This window comes from Carassius carassius, chromosome 27 (genome assembly GCF_963082965.1).
Source record: "Carassius carassius chromosome 27, fCarCar2.1, whole genome shotgun sequence".
NCBI lineage: Eukaryota > Metazoa > Chordata > Actinopteri > Cypriniformes > Cyprinidae > Carassius > Carassius carassius.
The window spans coordinates 21,105,489-21,125,808 of record NC_081781.1 but is presented as its reverse complement, the minus strand read 5'-3'; the positions used below and the strand labels follow the sequence as shown (position 1 = coordinate 21,125,808).

The 20,320-nt window shown below is 37.1% G+C and overlaps 1 long non-coding RNA gene across 1 annotated transcript; it reads right to left on the bottom strand.

Annotated features, from left to right (window-relative positions):
• Window positions 1-947: 947 nt before the first annotated feature.
• LOC132107314 (uncharacterized) lies at window positions 948-3,435 on the bottom strand. Its single transcript, XR_009424270.1, has 3 exons — window positions 2,625-3,435; window positions 2,115-2,230; window positions 948-1,977 (listed from the first exon to the last, which is right to left on the bottom strand). It is a non-coding gene; the product is annotated as an uncharacterized LOC132107314 (long non-coding RNA).
• Between the last annotated feature and the right edge of the window lie 16,885 nt (window positions 3,436-20,320).

The following is a 20,320-nucleotide window of genomic DNA, read 5'->3' as shown; positions in this document are numbered from 1 at the left end:
AGAACTTCTTTTTTTTTTTGTTTTGGTATTTGCTTTTTTGATAGCTTCCCTTTTCTTGTACTTTCTCGTGATGTCTGTCCATTTTATGGGAAGGCACACGCTCTGTGGTTACTACGGCTTGACTAGAAACTGTACAAAGTTGAATGAAGTCTCTTTCTGTAATTTTGATCACATGAATGCATTGCCCGTTTTATTTCAGGCAGTTTCACATGATCTGATTGCCATGCTGCAGTGACTTTAGAGATCTGAATGTGATGATTTAGGCCTAATAACTTTTCCATCCTTCCAGTAAACTTAAATATAGTGCAGTACATCTACAAGGTGTTTGATGTAGTGAACACTTTTAGGAATAGCATTAAGCCATGCTGGCATCAATAATGCTTCTATGTCCATCCTTGATTCATTTAGTGGGGTAAGTAGACCACCCTTTAGCACTAGATCTGGATTTTTTTTTGTTTTGCTTTGCAAATGACATATAGTAATACCACAATTTATGGGAACTAAGAAACCATATATGCTGTAAAGACTTTGGAGAATGGATGGATGGGTGAGAAACTGTAGGTAAGGTTGTGGAAGAAAAATGCTTTGGCGTAAAATGTTTTTGTTTTGTTATTTGGCCAACTATATATCCTGAACATACAGTGGCCCAAAAAGTTTTTCGGACACTTAAAGGGATACTTCACCCCAAAATTACAATTCTGTCATGAATTACCCTCATGCTATTCTAAACACATAAGACATGTTGCTTTTCTTCACAAATTAAGATCTTTTTAAAGAAACCTGACAGGTTTCTGTTCTTCCATCTAAACCTCTAATATTACAAAAAATAAAAAAGACTTGCCACATCAAATATGGTAAACGTATCAAGCAAGCACATGAGCTTACATTTACCATATTTGATATGCTTTATGTATGTCTATTGATCAATGTTTATAAGTAAATAAAAACCTAGATTAAATCTGTTCATCATATAAAGCGATCATGTCTCTTCAGAATAAACTGAACTGCTCAACTTATATTGATTACATTTACAGCATCTTCAACTTTGCAAAATTCATTTAAGTCACGTTTATTATACGAATGTTTAAAATATCAATAAGAGTTTTATTCAAAAATTAATAACATGTTTAATACAGAAGTGGTTTACTCATGTCGTTGTATATATGAATTTCATGTTTATTGTATTTTAGAGCGCTACAAACAAATAAACAAACAAAAAAAAGGGCCTCAAGTCATTGACCTTGAAATGCTTTAGAAAAATGAAGCTCTAAGAAAAGCTTTTGCATGCGCCACATAATTTAATATTATGGTCTCCATACTGTATGTTTTTAAGTGAGCAAATATTTTTGGGGCCACTCAGCTTTGCATCATTTTATTGTCTATCCACTGATGAAGTCGCAAAATCTCACAGTTTAACACCTGCAGCCGGGTTTGTGAAGATGCACAGGTCTAAAGGTGAACTTCTGGATCGCTTTATTTATTTATAGTGCCATAAAATGCTTTACTGGATGTAAAAAGGATGTAAAAGAGTTTCTCTTCTGTGCTGGAGAGAGAATTCGAGTGCCAGCACGGAGTTCCTGATTGTTCTTGCATGTGCCTGCAAGCATGTGCGTGGGTGTGTGGGTAATCCCAGCTCCCTCTCTCTGTGTTGTCCCAGCACATTGGAAGCTTGCCATAGCAGCATGCTGCCATTTGTCTAGTTTCAGTAAGGGAACTCTCTTGAGTGGGCAGATCCTTGTCATAAAAGAGGCCAGGACTACAGGGAGATGCTCATTCAGCACCTTGCTCACTCATTCATTCAGCATGGCAACTACTCCCTTCATCTGTGATGTGGAAGCCTCTGAGGAATCTCTGAAGCCTGCTGTGAGCAGCCACCAGCTCAGACATCGGGTCTGCTCCTTCATTCTCCTCCAGGTCCTTGTGGGTGTACTGGCGGTCTTCGTGCTGGCACTGACTGGAGGTGTCATCTGGATGAAGCTGTTTCAGGTAAGGAGACTGAAATAATTCATAGTGGCTTAGAAAAAAAAAAAAATCTGGGGTTTCCATGCTGTCATTCCATAATTACAGCAGTGTTCATTAAGTATGCAAACTGAATTATCGGGTATTATAAATACCTTTATTTGTGCTTATTGGGCTGCTGCTGTGATATCTCAATTAAAAAGACCAGTTCAACCAAACCCGAAAACCTTTCGGCATTTATTCACCCTCATGTCGCTCCAAATCATACCTGCTGTGAACACAAAAGAAGATATTTAGAAAAATGTCTCTTGTCTCTATAATTAACGTCAGGGACAAATGTTGTTTTGAACCGACTTAACATTATGATTTAAACAAAAATGATCAAAACATACATTTCAAATGTCGCCAAATAATGCAACTGCAGTGCGATCAGTTCAATTCAGTCAAGTTTTATTTACTATTTATTTTCTACAGGATTGCCCAGGGCAGCATTGGAATGTCAATTTCGAAGGTGAGTGTTTCACATCAATGTTTGCCATATACCATATACATATTTTCTTATATTTTTATATGCATTTGCATATGAGAGCTAACTCTAGTAACCATAACCTAACAATGAGGCCCTCTATTTCGCTTTACAGGAACAAACACAAACTTCACTTCACCTAGAACTCAGAAATATGTGATCGTTGGCAGTGTCTTCACAACAGGAGCTTGTGACAAGAATTCCTTCAGGCTGCATCAGATACTACCAAATACTAACGAACCTCTTAAAAATGAAATCATAGAAAATAGAGTTGCTGAGATATTTGTTAAATATGATGTAGAGCTTTGTAAAGAAGCAACAATAAAAGTAGCGCTTAATTGTAACGAGGTAAAAATTGATGAGGGCAAGTCCAAACTCTTCATTTATCAACAGAACTCATGCTAGGATGCATATACATCCTAGCTGTTGCTGGTATCTGGCCCAAGGGGAAAACCCTCTCTTTATCTTATAAAGATTAACACACACAGGTTTTACACACACATACTGTAGCTGCATCTGATTGAACAAACACCTACTTTCACCTCATCAGTGTCAGGAGGGGGATCCTGACAAGGCTAACTTGTGAATGTTTTGTTAAGCAAAAATATGATTGTCAGTGAAGTTCAGTAGAGCTTCTGTTTGTTCATGAGTGTGAGTGTGGTTTAGTTACTGTATATTTAAATATTTTATAAATCACTTTAAATCTATTTTTAAATCGTTGATGATTGTATTTGAATTATGTTATTTCATTTTTGTTTGAAACTTATTATCAAAATGTAAACGGTTTGTATTTACACCTATGGTGTCCACAAGCTTCTTGTTACTGTTCATCTCTATGAAACCTCTGAAACATGTTTGCATTAATTACACACATTATTAAAAAAAATTCCTGACAAAGGCATGTTTGCTTGCAAATCCTCATTCTATATTTTGACACTTTTTACTGAAAGGTTTATGAAGGATCTGAGCAACCTGTGTCTGTAGCTTCAAGAAAGCAGCCATACTGTACATATGTAATTAATAACTTACCCTCATGTTGTTTCAAACCCGTAAGACCTCCGTTTATCTTTGAAACACAGTTTAAGATATTTTAAATTTAGTCTGAGTGCTCTCAGTCCCTCCATTGAAACTGTGTGTACGGTATACTGTCCATGTCCAGAAAGGTAAGAAAAACATCATCAAAGTAGTCCATGTGACATCAGATAGTCAGTTAGAATATTTTGAAGCATCGAAAATACATTTTGGTCCAAAAATATCAAAAACGACGACTTTATTCAGCATTGTCTTCTTTTCCGTGTCTGTTGTGAGAGAGAGTTCAAAACAAAGCAGTCTGGATATTGACTGGTAATTCATGTACTCAAACAGTACACTGACTGAACTGCTGTGAAGAGAGAACTGAAGATGAACACCGAGCCGAGCCAGATAACGAAGTCAAGAACCGTTTCTGTCAGACGCGTCCGATTCGTGAACCGAGGAGCTGATGATACTGCGCATGTGTGATTCAGCGTGAAGCAGACCGACACACAGAGCGTCTGAACCGAACTGATTCTTTTGGTGATTGATTCTGAACTGATTCTGTGCTAATGTTATGAGCGTGGGTAAACCGAAGGCTTGAATCAAGGGCAATCATCGCCAATGACGCCATTATACGTCGAGCGCAAAAGAACCGGTGAACCGTTTTCTTCAACCGTGAATGCTCGTGAACGAGTCATTATCTAGCTCGGCTCTGTGTTCATCTTCAGTTCTCTCTTCACAGCAGTTCAGTCAGTGTACTGTTTGAGTACATGAATTACTCCGGGATATTGGTTTGTTTGAACTCAGAGGGAGTGTCAGCCACATTAAAAAAGTTAACAGCTTAAGTCATTTGTGGATTAATGTGTATTATAGATGCGAACCGTTTAAAACGATTCAGTTCGATTTGGTGAACTGAATGATTCGTTCGCGAACCGGATATTCAGACTGCTTTGATTTGAACTCTCTCTCACAACAGACACGGTAGAGAAGACAATGCTGAATAAAGTCGTCGTTTTTGCTATTTTTGGACCAAAATGTATTTTCGATGCTTCAAAAAATTCTAACCCACCCTCTGATGTCAAATGGACTACTTTGATGATGTTTTTCTTACCTTTCTGGACATGGACAGTTTACCGTACACACAGTTTCAATGGAGGGACTGAGAGCTCTCGGACTAAATCTAAAATATCTTAAACTGTGTTCCAAAGATAAACGGAGGTCTTACGGGTTTGAAACAACATGAGGGTAAGTTATTAATTACATAAATTTGCTATCTGGGTGAACTAACCCTTTAATAGCAAAAATTAGACCTTAAAATAAAGTGTGACCTTAATTTATTATTAACTTATTATTATTAATGTTTGCTATTGTTTTTTTTTAACCTATGTCTATATCTTATGTAGTTTAATGAGATATATGCAAAATTCACTTTTACATGTTGTTTGAACATAAATGTGTGTTGGCAGTGTTTGTACACATCAACCCTACAAGGTAACACTTTATAATAATGTTCAGTTGTAAGTCATTTATAAGTGATTAGTTAATGATGAACTAAATGAAAAGCTAAATTGCATGATATTTTTTTTTTTCCAGAGGTATCACCTGAATGCAATAATGTTGCAGAAGATACACTGATTCAGCAAACTCCAAAGATACTGGGCGGATATTCTTTCAAGAGTACATAAAAGAGAGATTTATCTAGATCAAATTATTGCTATATTTGGGTTTAATGGTGAGCACTCCTTTAACAGGCATTGACATCAGTCTATCTCCTTATTTATGGTTCTTGCAAAACACTGATCCTTCAGAGGTGGAAACTGGACTCTGTTACAACATTATGCTGTTATGCTGATGATACTCAGCTCTATATTTGTTTGTGGCTCGGTGAAACATACTAATTTCAAAAACATAATGCATAGTCAATATAAAAAAACTGGATGAAGAGTAATTTTTTACTGCTAAATTCTGAAAAAGAAAAAAAAAAACGGATATTAATTATAGGACCTAAAAACTCTGTATGTAATAACCTAGAACACTATGACTTGATGGCTGCTCTGTCAGTTCTTCGTCATCAGTTAGGAACCTAGGTGTGCTATTTGATCGCAATATTTCCTTAGAAAGCCACATTTCTAGCATTTGTAAAACTGTACAGCACCTGATCAGCACCTAGAAAGGACCTCTACTGCCCTGAAAGACAGCGGAGACCAGGACAACTAGAGCCCCAGATACAGTCCCCTGTAAAGACCTTGTCTCAGAGGACCACCTGGACAAGACCACAGGAAACAGATGATTCTTCTGCACAATCTGACTTTGCTGCAGCCGGGAATTAAACTACTGGTTTCGTCTGGTCAGAGGAGAACTGGCCCCCCAACTGAGCCTGGTTTCTCCCAAGGTTTTTTTCTCCATTCTGTCACCGATGGAGTGTTGGTTCCTTGTCGCTGTCGCCTCTGGCTTGCTTAGTTGGGGACACTTCATTTACAGCGATATCATTGACTTGTTTGCAAATGATTGCACAGATACTATTTAACTGAACAGAGATGACATCACTGAATTGAATGAACAGCCTTTAACTGTCATTTTTCATTACTGACACACTGTTTTCCTAATTACTGTTGTTCAGACACAATCTTTTTTGTTAAAAGCTCTATATAAATAAAGGTTACTTGACTTGACTTGACATTAGACCAACTGGAATACGATTACTCCATACTAGTCTTGTAAACTGTGTTGTATTTTTATCGTTTATTTATTTTGTGCTATTTTTCTGTATACCTTCCTTTTTCTTGATTGCTTTTGTTATGAAGTACTGGATTATCTATGTATCTGTCTGACTTTTGATCTAGTTTATATATATATATATATATATATATATATATATATATATAGTGGGTACAGAAAGTATTCAGACCCCCTTAAATTTTTTTCATCATTAATGTACACACAGCACCCAATATTGACAGAAAAACAAATAATTTTTGACATTTTTGCAGATTTATTAAAAAAGAACAACTGAAACATTTCTTCTGATCATCCTTAAGATGGTTCTACACCTTCATTTGAGTCCAGCTGTGTTTGATTATATTGATTAGACTTGATTTGGAAAGCCACACACCTGTCTATATAAGACCTTACAGCTCACAGTGCATGTCAGAGCAAATGAGAATCATGAGGTCAAAGGAACTGCCTGAAGAGCTCAGAGACAGAATTGTGGCAAGGCACAGATCTGGCCAAGGTTACAAAAAAAATGTCTGCTGCACTTAAGGTTCCTAAGAGCACAGTGGCCTCCATAATCCTTAAATGGAAGACTTTTGGGACGACCAGAACCCTTCCTAGAGCTGGCCGTCCGGCCAAACTGACCTATCGGGGGAGAAGAGCCTTGGTGAGAGAGGTAAAGAAGAACCCAAAGATCACTGTGGCTCAGCTCCAGAGATGCAGTCGGGAGATGGGAGAAAGTTGTAGAAAGTCAACCATCACTGCAGCCCTCCACCAGTCGGGGCTTTATGGCAGAGTGGCCCGACAGAAGCCTCTCCTCAGTGCAAGACACATGAAAGCCCCCATGGAGTTTGCTAAAAAAACACTTGAAGGACTCTGGTCTGATGAGACCAAGATAGAACTTTTTGGCCTTAATTATAAGCAGTATGTGTGGAGAAAACCAGGCACTGCTCATCACCTGTCCAATACAGTCCCAACAGTGAAGTATGGAGGTGGCAGCATCATGCTGTGGGGGTGTTTTTCAGCTGCAGGGACAGGACAACTGGTTGCAATCGAGGGAAAGATGAATGCAGCCAAGTACAGGGATATCCTGGATGAAAACCTTCTCCAGAGAGCTCAGGACCTCAGACTGGGCCGAAGGTTCAGCTTCCAACAAGACAATGACCCTAAGCACACAGCTAAAATAACCAAGGAGTGGCTTCACAAAAACTCTGTGACGGTTCTTGAATGGCCCAGCCAGAGCCCTGACTTAAACCCAATTGAGCATCTCTGGAGAGACCTGAAAATGGCTGTCTACCAACGTTTACCATCCAGCCTGACAGAACTGGAGAGGATCTGCAATGAGGAATGGCAGAGGATCCCCAAATTCAGGTGTGAAAAACTTGTTGCATCTTTCCCAAAAAGACCAAAAAGGCTGTATTAGATCAAAAGGGTGCTTCTACTAAATACTGAGTAAAAGGTCTGAATACTTAGGACCATGTGATATTTTAGTTTTTCTTTTTTAATAAATGTGCAAAAATGTCAACAATTCTGTGTTTTTTCTGTCAATATGGGGTGCTGTGTGTACATTGAGGAAAAAAATGAACTTAAATTATTTTAGCAAATGGCTGCAATATAACAAAGAGTGAAAAATTTAAGGGGGTCTGAATACTTTCCGTACCCACTGTATGTATATGTTTTGAAAAATGTATATGTATTGTTATGACCCTGTTAGGGACCAACATAAAAAAGCAAGTCTTAAGGCAACAAATACCACAGTGGCCAGGGCTAAAAGTTTAAGTGTTATTGTACAGGTAAATGAATATAACCTAAAATAGGAAAACAGCAAAAAATGGATTTAAACATAAGCAAATCATAAATATTGGCTGGTGAGCTAACTAATTTAAACTACCACTTACTCAGAAGATAAGAAAACGTCCTATCTCCTGAGGAAGAAATCAAACATGGTAAAAGTCTTCTGGGTCGGCTCTCACCTATGATTTTTATGTAATCAGTGGTACCTAAACAAGCAATCACCCACCATCCTTAAACAAAAGAGAATGAGGAAAACCAAAACCAAGAATCAAACAAAAAACATAGTTCCCAGGGCAAACTGCCGTTGAAGTGCCATCAGCAGCTCTTAAATAGGCAGAGGCCTCAGGTGTTTGTACTAGTCTCCGCCCCCAACCTATTATATACACGCACACATATATATTGGCATGCACATTACTAGTGTATTGGCTATTTATTAGTAATTAGGAGTTTATTGATAGAGAGAAAGATAGATAGACCGAGAGAGAGGAGAGATTTTTAAATTAAAAAGAAATATACAGATAGATAGACAGACAGACAGACAGATAGATATTTTTAATGTCCTGAGGGAGACAGTAATTTGTGTTTTTGTTTTGAAGCTTTTTTTATTCACAGCTCTCAATTACACTGGGAGTGTAATCTGTCCTTCACCTTTGTATTCTAACTGTATTATGACATATTTTATGGATTAGTGTTATAAAACTTCCCCAGATTGTCATGACATGGCAGTCAAGCCTAGTTGAAACACTGAAGGCCTAATAGAAACAGAAAGTCATTGAATCTTTGACTCTCTGTGTTTCTGCAGACAGTGTCTGACCTTGTGCTAGCGTGGTGGTTTCCTTATAACAAAAATATACAAAGTCATCAAACAGTATTAGGAAATACGCCTCCCACAGCTCTTAAATTATAATATACTTATTTGCTTTAAAGCTGTGCTTACACTAATTGGCCAAAAGCAAAGCAGTGATGTGAACTGTTAAAGAAATATTATAAAGGAAGTGTAGTCAGTCAATTAAAACGTAGAAAACACTCTTGTCTAACTTGCTTTTACTAGCAGATGTGGGTATGACGTAATAATGAATTCCTGGAAGATAAATGGTTTGGTAAGGAATATTTATGCAGACAGACACTATTGCAGCTACTTTTAGTTTATTCTTGTTTACTCTGCAAAAATGACTTTCCAAGTCCTTATTGACCCCAGAGACAAATCCTAAAAAAGAAAAAAGTTATTGTTCATCGGACTCTTAGGCTGTTTCAAAGTGTAGGAGACTTGAGTTATGCAACAAATATTTTACCTAAAATTCCTTAGGATAGACAAAAAAAGACACAAATGAGACAATTGTTAAGTTACAATACTCTATTAACATGCATTCTTAATGTGCTTATACACCAGCTAATTTGGTGTAAGAATAATTTTATGATCTCATTTGAATCTCATTGCTAGGAGAATGATCAAGATATTATGGTCACACTTCAGTTTGGGGACCAGTTCTCACGCCAACTATTAACTATGACTATTGCCTTAATAAACTTCTAATTTGCTGCTTATTAATAGTTAGGTAGTTGTAAGTTTAGGTATTGGATAGGATTAACAGGTCTAAAATATGGTCATACAGAATATGTGCTTTATAAGAACTGATAAACAGACATTATACTAGTATTATGCATGCTAATAAGCAAGTAGTTAATAGTAAAAATTGTTCCCCAAAATAAAGTGCTTCAATCTCATTTGTGATTTTAAGGGTTAAAGTGTTAAAAGTTGGTCTAAATATTTTTTTAAGAGTTACAAGTCAATCTAATATAACAAGATTGTTTAAATTTGACCAAATTGACTTCTATAAGGTTTTGAATGTAAATGTAATTACCAACATCAAATTAAAAGACCATTTAGGTTCAGCAACTTGGCCTATGGAAAATGCTTAAAAAAATTTTTTTCTTTAATTACAAATATAAAGTAACTGATAACAAAACCCATTGCATTGCAAATAAACATTCTCTTTCGTTTATGAAGTTCATGCACCTTTCAGTACACACCCATACCTGTTTCTAGTCACTCGCTTTGTGCAATAGTTTCATCTTAATTTCAACTCAAGCAAAGCAAAGATTTGAGGCCCGCAAAAATGACATCAAAGTCAGAGACCAAAATCTATGGGTGCATAATAAAAAGTGTGGGAACTGCATAAAGGAAAGAGAAAGATTATTTGAAATACAAATACATTTTGTTATCAATGCCATTGTTTTTTTAATTAAAGAGTCTTAACAACACTTAGTTCCAAAATAATTAGTTTTGCTCTCAAACACAGTGTGTCTGAATAAAAAAGACACAAAAGTAACTCAATATTTGGGTCAGCCAGTCACAGGTAATGAGGAATAAGTACAAATATGTTGTTTTCATAGTAGATTAAATTACATGAAGAGGAATGCTGATGTAAGAGATTATGAAGACAATAGCTAATCTGTTAAACATATCTATTCCTGTTAACTGTCATTGTACGGGGGAGAATAAAGCAATAATCATGACTCATGAATTAACAGACAGAGTAGTATATTTTTTTGACATAGCATACCTTTCTGACCCTTTTCATTTGGCATGAATAAAAAAATGCCATTATTTAGCATGCAAACAGTATATACAGTAGAGGGGAATTTGAGTAAAATGGGCCACTTAAAGCGGACATAACACACACAGTTTCTAATAATCTCTTGTACTTATAATGTAGTATTGCATCCTTCTCATCTCCGAAGAGTCTGTAGTTTTATCAGATTTAAAAAAGAGAGATACAGCTGTACAGCTTCTCTCCGAATACATTCATGCTCCTGGAGGCGTAATGTGGACAGAGCTAAAGGTCACGGGTATGTGCAGCTTTTGCATTGCAAGCTGTGACATCAACATAAATAAAACAGGAACAAACACTTCATTGACTTAAATTAACTGGTACAAAAATAATAATAATAAAAAATAAACAGATCCGGCTATATATATTTGACCCAGAATCAGATCACAACAACTTCTGTAACCTGAATGAAGCACAATGATGGGCATGCTCTTGCCCTCGCTCTGGGTGAAGTGTGGGCACGCTCTTCCGGGAGAAGTGCCCATACAAGGAATCCCACCCTTCAAAAAAGTCTCTTCACTCACATAAATATTTCACCCCAAATTTAAGATTTATGTAATTTTATTACATAACAAATTCCCATTTATATTTTTTTCATAATTTTAACACATATCTACCAAATAAACTTTATACGATTTATTTTCATTAGGATAATAAAACCTATTTATTTTAAATGCATAATCCTCAGGTTTATGTAATTAGTTTATGTAAAGTGTAATTATTCTTAATTAATAATAAAAAGTTTATTTATTTAAAATACATAAAGTTTATTGTATAAATTGCATAATAATTAAGAGAACTAAATCAGGAGAATTAAAAAAGTTAAATAACATTTATTTGAATCATGTTTAATGTATGCTTATATACTAAGCCAAATTACATTTATACATTTATTCACTTAGCTGACGCTTTTATCCAAAGCGATTTACAATTGCCACATATGTCAGAGGTCACACACCTCTGGAGCAACTAGGGGTTAAGTGTCTTGCTCAGGGACACATTGGTCTCTCACACCAAAGACATGTGTCTTATCCACTGCGCTAGCACCACCCCATCTCTAAATTAAACAATGCATCACATTTATGCAATTGTTTCCCCATCTTATAAAAAAAATAGAATTAGACAAACACAAAAACAACTCTATTAGGTTATTTGTGAACTTACCCACTGTGCAAAGTTACGTCCAGTGGACGTCTTTTTATGTCTTTGCAGACGTTGAAAAGACGTCCACTGAGGAGCCAGAATGAAAGTTTTTAGGACGTCTTCTGTACGTCTGATTTAGACGTTCACAGAACCTCCTTACAAGGTTCAAAACTAGTTCAAAAGTGGTCAGCGGAAATATTTCAACATCATTTAAGGTTCATTTAGACATCATTTATACTGTTTCTGGACCAAATCAACACTCTCAGGATGCATTAGATTTAGACTTGTGTTATTTCAATGTGATTTCCAGACACTGTGTTTGTCCTAAAATCAAGAAAATAAAATAATCTTCATGAAATAATGAAATAACTGATGATTGAGCATGTGGTAAAATCAACTGCAAATCAAAGACATTAAATCTCTGAAGATCTCAGCAGAGGAGGATCAAACATCTCCACAAACATGGAATCATTTTATTGACTTTATTTCTGTCAGACATCTAGAGAAGCTCTTATTGAGAATTGACAGAGGTTTAAATGTTGATATTTGATTCATTTGAAGTCACCATTGTGGTGGACAGTGTTTGGTTTAGTTGGGATCTTGGTCCTCATTCTTCTTGTGTTAGCTTGTCTCTGGCTGTTATAACTGTGTGTTTGTGAAACACTGTTGTTGTAGCAAAGAAAGACCAATTTGAGAGAGCTCAGGTGTTATCAGCTCTTTGTTGGTGATGATAAAGTCATCATATTACAAGTATCTGAGGTCACGAAATAAGTGTTGTTTTGTTTGTATATATCTCCTAAACCTTTTGACTCTACAGTACAGGCACCAAGAGCAAAATACTTATTGTGAAGTTGGACAAAATGCATGCGTTTGAAATATTATGAGCAATACCATCATGTACTCACACACAGACATCTAGATTTAGCATATGCATCACAATAATGGTGACTTCAAATTAATCAAATATCAACATTTAAACCTCTGTTAATTCTCAATAAGAGCTTCTCTAGATAAACTCATCCTTATTTTCCAGCCTTTTTAGTTTTAATTGTCACCATTGATGTGATGCATATCCACAATCTTGATGTCTGTACGTGACTACATGATGTTTTTTAAAAATAAGTACATTCTTTATTTCTACAAAGTGTCTGTTCATGAAAATAAATACATAGTTGCAACAAAACATTAATACTTATTGTGCTATAGTTTAATCACCATTAAAAGAAAGATGTTAGCACTTGAGCTTACTGCTCTCTGCCACAATAAGAGTGTTTTATAACACACAGTTATAACAGCCAGAGACAAGCTAACACAAGAAGTATGAGGACCAAGATCCCAACTAAACCAAACACTGTCCACCACAATGGTGACGTCAAATGATGTTGATGTAAATGATGTAAATTGATCCTCCTCTGCTGAGATCTTCAGAGATTTAATGTCTCAATCATCAGTTATTTCATTATTTCATGAAGATTATTTTATATGAGATGGGGTGGTGCTAGCGCAGTGGATAAGACACATGTCTTTGGTGTGAGAGACCCGGGTTTGAATCCACTGTGAGACACCAATGTGTCCCTGAGCTAGACACTTAACCTCTAGTTGCTCCAGAGGTGTGCGACCTCTGACATATGTGGCAATTGTAAGTTGCTTTGGATAAAAGCGTTAGCTAAGTGTATAAATGTAATTTGGTTTAGTATATAAGCATACATTAAACATGATTCAAATAAATGTTATTTAACTTTTTTAATTCTCCTGATTTAGTTCTCTTAATTATTATGCAATTTATACAATAAACTTTATGTATTTTAAATAAATAAACTTTTTATTATTAATTAAGAATAATTACACTTTACATAAACTAATTACATAAACCTGAGGATTATGCATTTAAAATAAATAGGTTTTATTATCCTAATGAAAATAAATCGTATAAAGTTTATTTGGTAGATTTGTGTTAAAATTATGAAAAAAATATAAATGGGAATTTGTTATGTAATAAAATTACATAAATCTTAAATTTTGGTGTGGAGTGTATGTTCACACATCTGCTTTTATTTGATCCAGTAATCCAGTAATGTTGCAATATGTAATTACAATTTCAAATATTGGTTTCCTTTTTTAATATATTTTAAAATGTAATTTATTCCTGTGATGCAAAACTGAATATTAAGCATCATTAGCCTACTCCAGTCTTCAGTGTCACATGATCCTTCAGAAATCGTTCTAATATAGTGATTTGGTGCTCAACAAAAATTCTTATTATTAATGTTGGGAACTTAATATTTACATAGCAATAACACTGATTAACATAATATAACCATGATCGTATTTTTTTTTAGCACTTATTTGAAACTGGTATTTTATTTTACAATGTCTCAACAGTCGATTTAAATCAATTTAATGTATCCATACACCATAAAAGATTAAAAGTTCTTAAAAAAAGGGCAATTTTTCTATTTCATGGCAAATTAAGGCAATTAAAAATAAAATAAATAACTATGTGACACACATCATTCATCTTCCCTGAGGTACAGCAGTTTAACATAACCATTAAAGTTACATGTTTTCATTTGCCTCATTGCATTGTCTGTTCTTATGTCACAGCATGGCATTGATTAATATCAGTATGTTTTTCATTGTTATATAGTAATCCAAAGTAGAAATGATCTATGTCAATCATTATCATGCAACATTTATAAATAATCAGAACACAAGAACACACAACCTCATGTAAACATAATCCAACCCATTAACATTACACTGGTAGTGAGGCAATACAATGCATTTTGGTCAAAAGCACTTTAAATCAATATTTCGGATCATAAATCAAAAAAATCAATGGTACGTATCTGACATTTAATTTTCCGTTCTGATGAATTTGGGAAACTTAGCGGTATTACGTGCGTCACAGGATGTCCAATTTCCACTCCATGCGAGGCGTTACGAGAAAAAACAAAATCATAAAATGAAAAAAAATATATGCATGTCCTTTATCCTGTGCTTTCTTCTGCTGTCCTCCACTCATAATTGTCCTATATACCGGCATACTTTCCATTCCAATGCAAGTTTGATGCAACTGATTTAAAAACGACACAGAGGTGGTGTATATGCCTTCCTGTTTATTATGCCCTTATCTCACTTCAGAAAAAAACCTGTCAGCCTACCACAAGGGTCAGCTGATATCCTGTGACCTCCCTATAACTTCCTGTCTAGGCCTTGGCCGCAGATGTTTACACCTGAAGCTTGAGCTGATACCTTTTGCAGACTCCTCTCTACTTTCACATATTTACATGAAGGTGTTGGATCTTTTCTGGTCCACTAAGCCACTAAGTGTAAGCATTCTTGAAAAACTCTTTGCAAGAATTTAAATGTATCTTTGAAATGTCAGTCATGTGAAGGGGACATATTTATAGTCTTTATCCTCCTGAGGTATATTTAAAATGTTAGTTGAGGTTTCTTTGATGTAACTCTTTTCTACCTTGTCCTAACCCTTAGGATCAAACCGAAATCAACCACATATCTAAAGGGTATTCAGACATCTTAAGTGAGATTTAGTCTGAAGGGAGTAATATGTTCAGTTCCAGCATATTTTACAGGAAGTGGAAAAGGACTTTTATATACCAATCACTGCACATCACTCCAGTGCTAAAAAAAGGATATGGTTGTTTGTGGGCATCCACCTTTGCCCCATGACACTCTGCATGAAGTATGGGAATAACTTGACTGCCAATAATCTTGTTTACATTTTCTCTTTAAAAGTCCTTGCACACTGAGTCCGAAATTTTCGTATGTGTTTGTTTTTGTATTTGTTATACTAAAAATTTGTCAGAATCTTGCACATTTAGTCCGATGCACATTAATTAATCCATTGCAAAACCATACAAAATGGAGTCTTCAAGCAGTGAGGATGATTTTGTTGTCTTCTCTCTACTTAAAAAAAAAAAAGAAAGAGGAAATATCGTGTCCATTCAATCTTGTGATAGCATACAGAAGTATCAAGGTATCAATTATCAAGGAGCTGCGGGTTTATCCCAGGCGATTCAAAGTTTACTATAGGATGTCAGTGACTCATTCGATTCTTTGTTAGTGATAATAGAGCCACATTAAAAAGAAGACCACCAATTTGCGTGAACTCAGTGTGCACTGACCTATACCAGGGGTGTCAAACTCAGAGGCCTCCTAGAGGCCTGGAGCCTGCAGAGTTTAGATTCAACCCTAATTAAACACACCTGATCAAGTCAACTAATCAAGTCCTTCAGGCTTATTTGAAAACTACGTCATATGTGTGTTGGAGCAGGGTTGGAACAAAAATCTTCAGTGCTCTGGCCATCCAGGAACTGAGTTTGACATCCCTGACCTATACAGTGTTTTGTGCTGTGAGACGAAGTGGACCTCGCACCGTAAAACAACATGGGGGTGGGGTGTTAACCAAGGAGGAGGTTCTGGGGAAGGATGGACAGTATGGGGGCCGGCAGACAGAGACCACGGAGGGTGGAGCCAGGTAGAAGACAGGAGGAGCCCAGCAGGACCCACGCCACAGCCATAACGGGCCCACGGTGGAGCCGATGGAGGGAGGAGCCAAGGAGGAGGAGTGGCAGCCATCGGCAGCGGAGCAGGTGCCATGGTGGAGCTGACAGGTCAATGGGCCAAGGCGGAGTCCAGGTTTCAGAAGCTGGAGGCGGAGGTAAGGGAGACTCCGACCACGGCGATGTTGGAGGATGGCTGCCCTGCAGGGCTCACACCGCAATGATAGTAGGATAAGGGTGAGCAGAGGGGCTGCCAGACGACAGCAGTGGAGGAGGCTGGAATGGGTGGGGAACGCCCCTTTCATCCTTCTGTACTGCACCGACAAGCGGCAACCGCAAGCTCAGTTCATTTTCACCAGGAGAGAAGCGGCAGACAGCAGAGCATATTAATCCCGTGGATTCTTTGCTAGTGGTGCTTGCAAGATAAAATAATAATAACAATAATAATTAATTAATTAATTAAATTAATAATAAAATAAAAATAATATTATAATTTTCCAGCTGCTGCATGTTATTGACAAAGCAGACTTGACAACTTTATTATTTTAATTATTTTAATTTTTATTTATTTTATTCTAGGCCATTCATAAAAAAAATAAAATGGGAAAAACCCAACCCCACATTTATAATAAAATTTATATTAAAATAAGTTAAGTTTTCCCCATAATTAGTCTACTTTAAATGTTTTAATTATAGGCTATAGGCTACTTAGAATTATGAACTGAATTCACGAATTCTGTAGATGACAGTAGGCCTATGAATATAGTGATGGTGTGACATCATTACAGATAATGAGTTCAGACGGGAAACACTGCACCTCTCCTTGGTTTCATTTGAATTACATAGGCCTAAATATAAAATTATTATTATTATTTTTCTATTTAAATGGATTATTTTAAAAGTAGACATGTCCAGCTAGACATGGTTCGTCTGATGCATGAGCCTGGTTCATTTCTGACGTTTCAGAAAGAAGTTAATGTAGACAGAGATGGCAGAAAGCACATCGTGTTGAGTTTTGTAAGGTTTTCGTGTTATTTAGGGTGTTTTAAGATCCAAACTGACGGAGCTGAAGCTCTTTCCCCTGTTTTCGGGATAGAAGATGTGGATCGGGATCCGCCGATCAGAGAAGTGCAGCAGACTACACTCTACAAGATAAAGCTTCAGTTGCTGTTGTTTGTAATAGCAAATGAAAACATAGGCTACTTGTGAGGTTTTTCTTAAATAGGTATAGAATAAAATTAGTAGGCTAAAAATCTGCATATTTCATGTCATTGTAGATCATATAGGCCTACAGTAAAATTCAAATGTCATTGAATAAATTAATTTCTGTTTGGTCAAAAAAAAATTATATATATATATATATATATATATATATATATATAAAGCTTGCAAGCACCACTAGTATAGAATCCGCGGGATTAATAAGCTCTGCTGTCTGCCGCTTCTCTCCTGGTGAAAATGAACTGAGTTTGCGGTTGCCGCTTGTCGGTGCAATACAGAAGGGATGAAAAGGGCGTTTCAGAGCCGCCCACACATTCAAACAAATATTAAAGCATAATCTCATTTTTTACCCACAAACAAAAATACGAAAAATGCAGCTAAATTTTCGTTTTCCGTTTCTTAAACAAAACGAAAAAACGAAAATCAAACCGTTTCTCATTTATCTTTATTTATTTTTAAATAGAAAATCAAATGACCAAAATATACACGGACCCTGTCAGCAGACCATGAACAACCCCAAAAGCTCAAATAAGTCAGTCTTTCAGCAGTAGTATTATGAGCATGTTAAATATTACAGTAAAGTAATATGTAAGGCCGGTTTGACACTGCAGCCGTGAGTGGCGCATGAGCAGTGTGTATTTTTTTTTTTTTTTTTGCATGCATGTTAACAAATAAGTGCATTCACACTGGGAGTAGCACATGAGCATCAAACAGGAGCGTTGTTTGAGCCACATTAAAGAGATGGTTTCACCGCCATGTCTTTTTTGTTGCACTGCTCATGATCAAATAAAGTGATAGCATACTTTTGATGGACAAAAATGTATAATTTCCCACCAAAAGGTGCTAAAATGCGTTTTTAACGAGAATTGGAGTATGTCGGAAAAGAAAATAAACAATCAAAAATATGTATAGAAGATTTTCCCATTTAAACTGGTTTTTAATTATTCAGTTTGGGTTAATCTATTTATATTTATATATATCTATATATATCAGATTTAAAGTATGCCTCTAAATGACATAATCAGAGTTTTTGTTGTTAGCAAGTTACAGGGCAGGTTCTAGACATTCAGAGGCCCTAGGCGTTTGGGTGGGTTAACAACACTCACACCCTTTTAAGCGGTAATCAAAACAAAAAGTTTATATTTAGAATATCTGCAATCACTCCAAAACAGATGACGACAGCTCACACACCTTCTTATGAGCTGTACTTCTTTGTGTACCTATTTAGCCATTTGCTTTGCAGCACCTGAAGGATGTGTTCGTTACGGCAAACGCCCAGAAGGTGGGATCCACTTGGAAGCGGCAACATTATTTGGTTTATCTGCAGGTGAATGACGATTCAACTATAACCACTGAACAATGAGGCTAATATTTTAATATTTAATATTTTCTTGACTGGTGGACTAGAGAATAGGGAATGTTACAGTTTTTCAACAGAGTCAGCAAAGTCAGTGAGGTAAAGTTCTCTGAAGGTTTCAAGGAAACGTACTCGGTTACTAATGTAACCTCGGTTCTGTCTAGAAGAGGGAACGAGTACTGCATCTTAGCTAAGACGCTACGGGAAAAGTCTCTTTTCATGATACACTGAAGCAAAAAATTATCCTTAATTTTGAATGATTGTAAAGCGCATTTGCAGCAGCACACAGCCATAGGCGAGATGGCTCGCTCGCTCATTGGCTGCTCTGCGGCAACTGCATAAGCCTATCGAGCGCAGGCTGATGCAACATCAGACCAATGAGGGCACTTCGCGCCCTCCATGCCACTTCCCGCCGAAACAGGTGTGGCCTAGCCCTATAAAGGGAGCTCGAAAAGGCTGACTCACCTGATTTATTTCATTGCCGAAGCGAACCAGAGTGAATCGTACGCACGGCAGAGAACGCAGTGTTTCAGTCTCTTCTAGAGAGAACCGAGATTACATTAGTAACCGAATACGTTCTCTTACGAGAGTTCTCTCGTACTGCGTCTTAGCTAAGACGCTACCGGAACCCAATGTTAAACGCTGTGCGTGCAGAGATCACACACCAATAAACCTGGAAGCGACGCCCAGGATTTACAGTGCACAATCACCAGAGGGACTCACAGAGAGTCCTAGAACAGGAGGGGGAAACTCTCCGTCCCATATCTAGCAGCGTCCGTAGACGCGGCAATATGACATCACATATTCAAGGCAAGGCCTGACCAATGTGGGAATGTGGGTCTTACGCAATACTGCCCATATAACAGTCGGCAGCGCATCGCGCTTGCGATCTCAGAGTTCCAATCAGGACACTGATTCAACTATACCAACAACAGCTTTGCTTGCAGAGCGGGAACCTCTAGGTTATAGAACCTGATAAATGTAGACGGCGAGGCCCATCCTGCCGCCATACATATATCCTGTAAGGAAATCCCACTAGACCACGCCCACGACGAGTCGACGCCTCTTGTGGAGTGCGCTCTGACACCCAGTGGGCACTGAAGGCCCCTGGAAGTGTAAGCTAACGCTATAGCGTCAACTATCCATCTGGATAGGCTCTGTTTCGAAACAGCCATTCCCTTGGAACGTCCACTGAACGAGACAAACAGCTGCTCAGTCTGTCTGAAGACAGCAGAGCGAGACACATAAGCTCTTAAAACCCTAACGGGGCAAAGAAGACTTGAGTCTCCATCCTCTTCTGACACCGACAGGGCAGACAGGGAAATAACCTGAGCCCGAAACGGTGTGTTGAGGGATTTCGGCACATAACCGTGCCTAGGTTTGAGTATGACTCTTGAGTCATTAGGCCCAAACTCCAAGCACGTCGGGCTCACCGAGAGCACGTGCATTTCACCCA